The sequence below is a fragment of the Pinus tabuliformis genome, chromosome 1_2 (genome assembly GCF_031772625.1).
Source record: "Pinus tabuliformis cultivar Carrire ecotype Pingquan chromosome 1_2, CPIR1, whole genome shotgun sequence".
NCBI lineage: Eukaryota > Viridiplantae > Streptophyta > Pinopsida > Pinales > Pinaceae > Pinus > Pinus tabuliformis.
This window is the reverse complement of record NC_142298.1, coordinates 389,270,390-389,281,371: the sequence shown is the minus strand read 5'-3', so window position 1 is coordinate 389,281,371 and position 10,982 is coordinate 389,270,390.

Genomic DNA, 10,982 nt, shown 5'->3' with positions numbered 1-10,982 from the left:
AGATCCATGTCTTATTAACTAAATAGCACTTCGTGGAGAAACTTGCGCTATCCCTTCTTCATCACCTCGCGGAGGTGAAATCAATGGACTATATTCAGGACCCTTTTTTCATTCGTTCCTGTAAGTTTTTCTTCTTTGCATAGCTCTGAACATCAAGGTAGTTGCATAACCCATTTTTTGCACAATAGCATTTTAATCCAGGTATTCAAAGATTTAACTTACTTACCTGGCGGTCCTTTGAAAAAGCACCTCTCCACCTCGTTGTAGCTAACTGAGGTGTCAACTATGAATTCAGTCACAAATCCTCCTATGACATGATCAAGCCAATGATCGACAACATGGGTGACCTTGTCCTCAGATGCTTCTAATTTCTATACTAGCTCCGAGGTCCACACAATAGGATCACCAAGTTTCCACCTTCCTTGGTTTTCTGCTAGCTTCGTGATCCACTCGTATAGCTCAACCGAGAAGGAGAAGAAAAAGATTTCATGGATCTCTATATATATGTATCTATCCAACCACTGTTCCTTTGTTAGTCGTGGGTTTCTGTTCTCCCGCACCGTGAATTCATGGATCTTCCTATCCAACCAGTCTCCGATATCATTCTTAGTTGGATTCCAGTGATACGACATCACACATCTCTTATGTAGATTTTGGTCTCAGCAACGGAACCATTTGTTGGCTTGAGGGGGCCTGACCCAGGTTCATTATTAATTAGCTAAACAAATACCTACACTACTGGCCCGTTCAGCATCAGCCCGCAGAGCACAGACCGAAGTCTCACCCAAAGCAGTATGGGGGAATGCTGGAACCAAGTTTCTGCACCCTGAGATGGTCGTGATGTCGGTTTGTTCCCTTTATTCCTTCCTTCGTGCAGGTCACTTTGCTCTAGGGCTTGCCAGATGAGCCCTCTATTCCTCCCTTCAATACCTCTGCGAAAGGGTACGATTGCCCTTCACATAGCCCTAACTTGTGGCTTAGGTACTTTCACGCTGCTATGGCAGTGTACCGTGTAGATTGCTAAGCCAGTCTAAGTGTCTTACTTATATCATTAGATAATAACGGTTACTACCACATAAACAGATATCCTTAATTGTGTTTAGCTATCCAATGCAATTGCATTCATTCGCGCATCATATAAGCATTAAAAAGGGAATTCATACATAAAATGTCGAGATGCATTAATCAGAAATAAAGACACAGAATTGCATAATACTCTTCTTTATTGATTTTTCCAAGTAATGACAGACTTTATCTGCCCTGTGCACACAACTGCAATGGTCCGCACACTCAGCTACGGACTTCCACCCTAGGCCTTTGCACACTTAGCTGCAGAGCCTCTACCTATGCTATGACCTGAAACTTAGACTCTTACTTCAGTGCTATGACTCTTTTATCTTGTGTGTCTCTAAAAATACTTTGAGCTTAACTCTTTTTATACAATCCCATGGTTTGCGGACTATGGGTAGATCTCTTACAACCAACTTTACTTTACAAAACTAAGGGCAGACAACCCTTTATGACTCATGACACCTTCGTGCTCCACGACCACAAAATGCGATGTCTTTACAAGTTTCTTACAAAATTTTACCAAAACATGGGCTTTTATCCCCAAAAATGTCCTTGGGGGATCCCATTCCCAACAGTGACCCAGGATATCAAAAGACATTGATAGCAGTGAATAATTTTTATTATTAGTCGAATCTGAAGAAGGATGTGGCAAACTTTGTGGATAGATGCTTGGACTTTCAACAGGTAAAACCAAAGTGTAAGAATCCAGGTGGACTACTACATCCGATTGTGATTCCAGAGTGGAAATGGGAGGTCATTTCCATGGATTTCTTCACAGGTTTTCCAAGGACATCTAGACAACATGATTCCATCATGGTTGTGGTGGATAGGTTGAAAAAGGTAGTGCACTTCATTACAATGAAGTTTATTTACTCAACTAGTGATGTATCACATGCCATCATGAGATATGTAGTGAGACTGCATGGTGTTTCAAAGAAGATTGTGTCAGATAGGGATGCTAAGTTCACTTCCAAGTTTTGGAAGTAGTTGTTTCAAGGTTTAGGGATAGAATTAACCTTTAGTACAGCTTATCCTCTCCAAACATATTGAAAGACAAAGAGGGTCAACAGGATATTGGACAACATGTTGCGAATGTATGTGATGCATCGACAATGAAAGTGGGAACAACATCTTCCACTGTTTGAGTTTGATTACAACAATGGGTATCAATAATCTTTAAGGATGAGTCTGTTTGAGGCATTGTATGGGTAGAGTTGTAAAAATCCCATCATTTGGAGTGATCTAGTTAATATATTTTTGATTGGACCAGACATGTTGGTAGAGATGGAGAAAAAAATGTGGGTAATCAAGAAGAATATAAAGGTAGCATAGGACGGGAAGAAAAATTATGTAGATCGGAACAAGTTGATTAAGGTGTTTCATGTAGGGGAACATGTGTACTTGTGCATCAATCCCAAGAAGATCTCCTTGTGGATGTAGCCTATCGAATTTCACCCCCTCCAATAGTGAAAGTCCATAATGTTTTCCATGTGTCATTTCTTGTGATTGACACATTTGTATTGCAGGTGGAGCTAGATGGAGAATTCTAGCAGGAGCCTTAGTGTATATTGCAGAGAGATATTCTCATGCTCTGGAACCAAGAAATTGAGAAGGTTAAAGTACAGTGGAATCACTTTGGGCCTAAGGAAGCTACATGGGAGATGGAAGATCAGATTTGGTTATGTATCCTTTCTTATTCGTTGGTTGAGCGAATGTTTTGCATATGTTTTAGTGTGATGTTTTTTTTATATGTACATATTTATATGGATGTAAATACTGCCATGAGCTATGTTATAAAACTCCAATAAGAGGTATGGGTGTCATGTTGATATGGTTTTTATTTTGTTATGTATCATGTTGGTTTGCTTCTCAGCAAGTTGATTATTATAAATATTGCATCTAGCTAAGTTATAAAGCTTCATAGACAATATGTTTTCCTTACATCAGTCTTGTTGGTTGTAGGTTTCATTGAACACTAAGGATAGTGTTTCCCCAAGGGGGAGGGTTCTGTAACATCCATAGTGAAAATTAAGTGTAATAAAAGTTAATAAAGGAAAAATAATAACGACAGTTATGGGACACATATTCTAAACTGAATGTTGGGCAAGACATCCTAGTGGGTGTTCATTTGGTTTATTATTGCTAAAGGAAATTGGAAAAGGAAATGGCAAAGGCTTTGGAAAGCCATGAGGCATTAATTCACATTTTATTTATGAAAATAATGGAAATTAGGAGAAAATGAAGGTGAAAGGTCATAGGTTTCATGTGAGGAGGAAAATGAAGGAAAGTAATGGAAAATTGAAGAAAATAGAGGCCTCATTAATAAAAAGGCTTATGAGGATCAATTGGTAACCTTTTGTCAGTTCAGTTTTGGAGCTTTATTACTATTCTCTCTCTCTCTCTCACTCTTGGACACTTAGATTTTTCTTGGAGCACTTCAACATTGGATCAAGAAAAGAAAATAAGTAAAAGGAAAGAAAGGATCAAGCAAGGAAGAGCAAGATCAAGCAACTACATCAAGATTATTTGCAGGTATCAATTTGCATGTATTATTACCTTGTGAGTTTTTTCATGCATGGTTACACATTTGTATTCTTGGTTATTTTTGTCACTGGAATGGGTTTTTCCAGGTGTGACAATGTTCTTTAGTATTTCCTTGCCATTTCTGGATAGCCATGGTGTGATGGGGTTCTCATGTTTTGGTTGAGCAGGATTGCCAGATGAATTCAAAATTGAGTGAGGTGGTCTTTGAAAGAAATAACACATGTCATACTGATCCTTGAATAATACTATGGATTATGGTAAATCCTTGGCCTAGTAACTCTTGGATCGGACCTGGGTTACAGTAAAGAAATATTTTTTGTTACCTCAGTGGGCCTAGGAATCCTCTACCTGTGTATGGAAAGATATGTGGCAAAGCCTAGACGTCGGTACCCTCGATGAAGCCTAGGAATACTTGGCAAGTGAATGGTATGAAATAGAGTAAAGCCATGAGGGTGAGGTATCAGTTAGGTCCTAGTGATCCGGTGTGGATTATAGTAAAGCCTAGAGACTAGGAGACAGGAAAATTCCTCATGGTGTAGGTGCAGAAATTTGGTGGCATCCATGCTTGTTTAGGGCCTAGTGATCCAGTGTGGATTGTGGTAAATATTGGTTCTATTGATGAGGGTGAGGTGGTATAGCCTCAAGAAGCCCTGGTTGAGTTTTGGTTATGAGTCCCACATTCATGCCTAGAATGTTCCACGAGGGTGAATGGTTGAAAGAAAGATTTGGTTCAGCTAATTTATGGTTGGGTGGATCATGGAAGTCCCAAACCTAGTTGGCTTTTGGATGCATTAATAAGAGCTCGTTCTCCTTGGTATTTTATGAGAAAAAGTAGTGGTTCATATGCAAATTCTATGGTTTTTTTATCCTTATTATTTCTGTTGTTTATATGCTACTTATGAGTATGTTTTATGAGAGTGATGATGTATGGATCTCATCATGTTTTAATTTGTACATTAATGAACATTTAATATATGACCTAATAGATGATAATATAACTAATATTGTAAGGCATCAATGCTTCTTAGCGATTCTCAGATAAGTATGAGACCCCCATGCTCATATTTGTTGTTATGACCTGTAGAATGCATATTTGTGACATGTTTGACGAAATTCTTGTCATGGCTAGTAGGGGTCCATTCAAGACTTTGTTCAAGTATTTTCGTTAGTATCATTGTTATGATGTTATATTTTGTTTCTGGAAGTTTCATGGAGTTCTAGGTAGTGTCCTAAATCTTGGCCCCGAAAAAGTGGTACAAAATCCAGGGTCGCACGCTTAGAACTAGCTGAAAAAGACCCGAATCACCTACATGCCCTTTCTATGAGAGAAACTGGAGGGTCCCAATCACATGCATGCCTATGCCATGGTAGCGACTGAGGCTCTAGGTCAGTAAAATGTTAAGTTTCTTCAGGGGTTGGTCACCTGGAAAGGTTGGTTGGCTACTGGATTTTCTGTTGCATGTGTGGAGGGTCATTTTGGTCTTGTTTTATCGTTTCCACTTCCTTAACTGTACATGGGGATTTGAATCAAATCATAGTAATCGCTCATCACATTTTTACTCCAGTGGACTAGTTAATTTTGGTAAGTGTGGGAGGAGGGTGTTACAGAGTGGTATTAGAGCATGGTTCATCCCTTGGACTGGATGGGCGGTATGTGTTGGTTATGCATTCATATTGGTTCTATATTCATTCCCTATGCATGTCATATATGTACTTGTTTTGAATGCATGGTGGTGGCCATGTTGTAGTTGTGTCACCATGTAAAATTTGATGGTGTTGATGTTGGATGTGTTTATCATGAGTATAGGTTGATTATGCACTAGTTAAATATCATGTCAACGTTTGTATGTATCGTATATGCATGCATGTCGTATATATGTTGATTATGCATGCATTGGCATGGTTATAGTTATCATGCATGGGGTCATGAGGTTTGATTTATATGGTCATGCATTGATGATTGTACTATGGTTAGGATGATATCTATAAGTTGTTATGATTATGTTTATACATGTATTGCACTAATCTGGTTGACCTTGCAGATGAGATATCATCCCCGAAATATACTAAGGTATGTTGATATGTTTATATTTTGGTTTAGCTGACATGGTATATTTTGTAGGAAATATATCAAAGATGACTAACAAGATGGTATACTAAAGTTCATGATATTCTCCTTATGGATCAGATGACTAGTGCGGTGTTGGACACTCTTCTAACTCAACAGATACATTGAGAAGTTTCAAGGAAGGAATAAGAAGTTGTGAAGCATACAATGACAGAATCATTCAAGCACAAGATAAACAAGAATAATTTAATGCATTAATCTTTTAGAATTTGTTAGAATTTCAGAGATAGGGACCACTTCAGATCAGCCATGGGCCAGAGGATAGAACTAATGGGGCATATGGCACTAGATCTCATGGTGGGCACAGGTGAGATAGGGATAACACGATTAGAGATGGAAGGTTTTTGGACAATGTGGATAAGAGAGGTGATGGACATGGGTACTATTATAGTTCTAGTTCTGAAATGCACTATGCTCATCATCATTATCACCCTTACAGGAGGAGTGGCAGGGGCTATTTTATGGATGATTTTAAGAAAGATAAGCCACCTACTTTTGATGGAGATTTGAGGAAGTCAAATATGGAGAGGCTTGATTACTTGGGAAGAAGAAATTATTTGATCTACATGAGTACACAGATAATATGAAGGCCATAATAGATATCTTCAACCTCAGAGGGAAAGAAAACATCTGGTGGGAAGATGTAAAGCAGGTCAGAGACATCAGGACAAAAGAGTTGAGTTTGCATGAATTCAATAGACTTTTAAAAAAGAAATATTTTTGAGAAAGGTGATATGATAGAAAATCTAAGTAATTTTATGAGCTAAAGATGGGATTTATGATGGAGGATGAGTATATGACTAATTTCCTAGATATATTGAGGTATGTACATATGTTAAGGATGAAAAGGCCAAAGTTCATATATTTTTAGTGGATTTCCATTAGCATTTAGAGACCGGATTGAGTATGATGAACCTCGATCACTTCAGGAAGTTATTGTGAAATTGAAGCATTGATATGAATAGTCTGTAACAGCCCCTGGTAAAAGTTCATGTAATAAAAGTTAATAAAGGAAAGGCAAGACCATGGTTAAGGGACACGTATTCCAAGCTGAATGTTGGGAAAACATATCCCAGTGGACATCAATGGATGTGTTTATGGCTAAAGGAAAATTAGCAAAGGCAATGGCTAAGGCATTAAAAAGGGAAAAAGTTATTCTTGGCACATTTATTTATGAAAATAAAGGAAAATAGGAGAAAAGAAAAGTGAAAGGTCACAGGTTGCATGTGATGAGGAAATTGAAGGAAAATAATGGATAATGAAGAAAATAGAGGGCTCATTGATAAAAAGCCTTATGAGGATCAGTTTGTACCCTTTTGTCAGCTTCGTTTTGGAGCTCTCTCATTATTCTCTCTCTCTCATACTCTTAGAAACATAGAGTTTTCTTGGAGAATTTTAGCTTTGGAGCAAGGAAGGGAAAATCAAGCAAAGGAAGGACAAGGAAAGGAAAGGAAAACAAATATCAAACAAGGAAGAGTAGGATCAAGCAAATTCAACAGGAATACTTGCAAGCAACATATTGCATGTGTGATTTCCTAGCTGGTTTTGACATGCACTACTTTGCATGTTAGTATATGGTTCTCTTATTGTGAGTGGCATGGTTTTGTCTGATTATGAAAGTGGTTTTCAGACTTGCCTTTCCTTTTTCCAGATAAGCATGCTATGATGGGATTGTTTTCTCGGTTCTGAGATTTGGCAATGGTTAATGGTTTTAGAATCTGGGGTGGAGGTGGTCTTAGGAAAATTCCCAAAGGCCTAAGAATCCCTTGACTAGTTTTGGCGGGATACATGGTAAAGCTTAAGGGTGGACTCTTGGTATGGGGCCTAATGATCTGGTGTGGATTTCAGTAAAGACTTAGAGATTTGTGTCTTGGTTTAGGGCCTAGTGATCTAGTGTAGATTATAGTAAAGCCTGAGAGACAAGAAGTCAAACAATTCCTCAAGGATAGTGATGGAGTCCGGAGACATTCCTAGCTTAGTTTCATTTTGCAATCTCGGTGCTAGCTTTGGCAAGGGTGGAGGTGGTTTAACTTATAGATTACCTTGTTTGTTTATAGATTGGTTTATAATGAGATCCCACATTCATGCTTCGAATAAGGCATGGGAAAAAAGAAAGATTTGGTTCAAACATGTCTATGGTCATCTGGTACATAGAAGTACTGAACCTGGTCAACTTTGCCTATGTTTAATAAAAGCGAAGTTCTCTTGCTTTTGTACTTGTTAATATGTGGCTTTAATGGTTTTTATCTCATTATATTTAGATGGTTTAATGCTAGTTATAAACATGATTATATGACTAGTTATTTTCATGTATTTACTTGTAACTGAAAGGATAATGGATGAAATATCTAATTCATGTCAAAACAGTTAAGGGAAGAGGGTTGTGATCCTTCTTGTGAAGTCTCATATGAGTTATCAGTCATTTATGCTCTGTCTTGTATTCATTTCCTCTATATTTCATTGATGCCGAATGTTTGACAAAATGTCAATCCCAGTTGGGGATGGTCAAGCCTAGTCCTGGAGTCAGTTTTTTATTTGTAAGTCTTTCCATCATGTAATTTATTGATTTTGAAAGCTACAAGGGTTTTTAGGCGGTGACCTGGATTTTGGGCTTAAAATGTGGCACAAATCCCAGAGTCGCAGGCATAGATATGAGGTGGAAAGTCCCCAAATGCATGCATACCCATGTTGTGTGTGTGTCCAAAGGTTTTTAGATACACCCTTGCCCATATCAAGGGAGCGTCCAGGGTTTTAGTTGTCTAAAATATCAATGGAACCAAGGGGATGGTCAAGGGATTGACTGGAAATGTATTCTGGGAGTCCTATAGTAGTTGCAGAGGATATGATATGGCATGTTTATGTGGGGTCCACTTCCTTAAGGTAACTTAGGAGGTTGAATCATATCATAGTAATTTCTCATCACATGTTTATCCTGGTTGGTCGGTTAATTGGGTAGATGTGGGAGGAGGTCATTACAAAGTGGTATTAGAGCACGGTTCACCCCTCAAAACTAGATGGGTTGTGTGTTGGTCATGCATTCATGTCAGTTGCACATGTGTTAATCATTATTAGGTATGTATGATTGTTACATATGCATGGTGTCGTTCATGGGTGTAGTGATGTCACTATGTGAAAGAGGATGTTGTTTCTATGAAGTGTGTCATCATGAGTGTATGATTAGTTATGCATTGCTAGGCATGTCAAATGTGCATTGATATTGTTTTTTTTGTTGCATGAGGTCATGGTATGTGTGGTTAATATGGCCATGCATTGATTATTGAGCTCTAGCTAGAATGATGGTTACATGGTTATATGCGCATCCGTTATATTTCTATATGCTATCATGATTATGTTATACATGTATTACGTTGATTTTTTGACCTTACATATGAGGTATCCTCCTTGAATTATGCTAAGGTATGTTGGTTTATTGTGATTTGGTTTAGCTGACATGATATACCTTGCAGGAAGAATATAATAGATGACTATCAAGATGGTAGACTACAATTATTGAGACTCTCCTTATGGATCAAATGAGCAATGTAGTGTTGGCCACTCTTTTGATTTGGCAGACACACTGAGAAGTTTCAATGCAGAAATAAGGAGTTGTAAGGCAGACAATGACAAAATCATACAGGCACAAGTGAAACAAGCAGATGTAAATGCAGTGATACTTCAGAGTTTCAGAATTGCAGCAACAGGGACCACTTTAGATCAGCCATGAGAAAGAGGAAAAAACTAATGGGGCATGTGGAAATAAGTCTTTTGGTGAGTACATGTCAGATAGAGATGACATGATTAGAGATGGAAGGTCCTCAGATACTCTATATAGGAGGGGTGATAGACATGGGTACTATTCTAGTTCTGGTTCTGACAGGCATTATAATCGTCATCATTATCATCCTTATAGGTAGAGTGACAGGGGAGATTTTCCGAATGATTTTAAGAAAGAAAAGCCACTTACATTCGATGGATGGGTGAAGAAATCAAAGGATGCAGAGGCATGGTTTCTTGGTATGAGGAATTTCTTTAGATCACACGATTATTCAGAGAACATGAAAGCGGAGTTAGCCACTTTCCTTCTTAAATGGAAAGAAGATTTCTAGTGGGAGGATGTGAATAATATTAAAGGTATTTGGGAGGATGAATTGAATTGCAATGAATTTGAGAGGCTCTTCAAGAAGAAGTATTTTTTGAAAAGGTATTATGATGACAGGGCTAAGGATATTTATGAGTTGTAGATGGGTTCCATGACAGATGATGAGTATACTAGCAAGTTGTTGGAGCTATTGAGATATGTGCCTTACCTCAAGGATGAGAAGGCCAAGGTTCATAGACTCATCAGTGGACTACCAGTAGCATACAAAGAATGGATTGAGTTCGATGAGCCTAGATTGTTGGAGGAGGCCGTTTGAAAGCTGAAACATTGTTATGAGAAGTCAAAGCACAAATTTGATGCTAAGTGAAACTTGAAAGGAAATGAGAAAGTTAAAGGAAAATGGCCACCAGTGAGGAAGACCTCAAGATGCATGTGAGAAAGAAAATGTAGTCCCTTACAAGAAGTTCAATACAATTGAGAAGGGACATGGAGAGCAGCAGATTAGAGGCGATGGTAGAGCATCATTATAGTGTTGGATATGTGGTAAGGATCGTCATAAGAGGGATTATCTATAGTATCGGGGTGGAATACCTGAGATATATAATGCTCAGTAGGCATGGGGGCTTCAATCAATGAACCTACGATATAACATGTGTGTTCATGGCATACTAAAAAATACCCTTAATTTGACTACGTATTGGAAAATAAAACTAAAAATAACTTTATTAAATCCCCTACTAATATGAACCCAATACACCTTCCTAATTTAAAAAATCCCTCCTTTCATTAGATATTGTAGGTATCCATTTTTTCATTAACAATTTGTATACCCCTTTATATTTTTTCATTAACTTTGATCTCATTTTTTCATACACAACATATAAAAACCCTTTACCCCCTATTACATTCTCAATATATTATGTCATTTTTTTATCAATATATATCCCCAATATGAATACATGTGGTATGATATTGTTCCCCCAATGAATCCTCCATGTCAGGAGGAGCATACAGTTGAGGATGTTGGCCATAGAATTCATCAAATTTATGCAGTTGTGGACAACAAGCAAGTAGATCATCAGACATCTATCATTGAAATGGATGGTAATATTTTTGATCAAGTTCTTTCTATTTTGATTG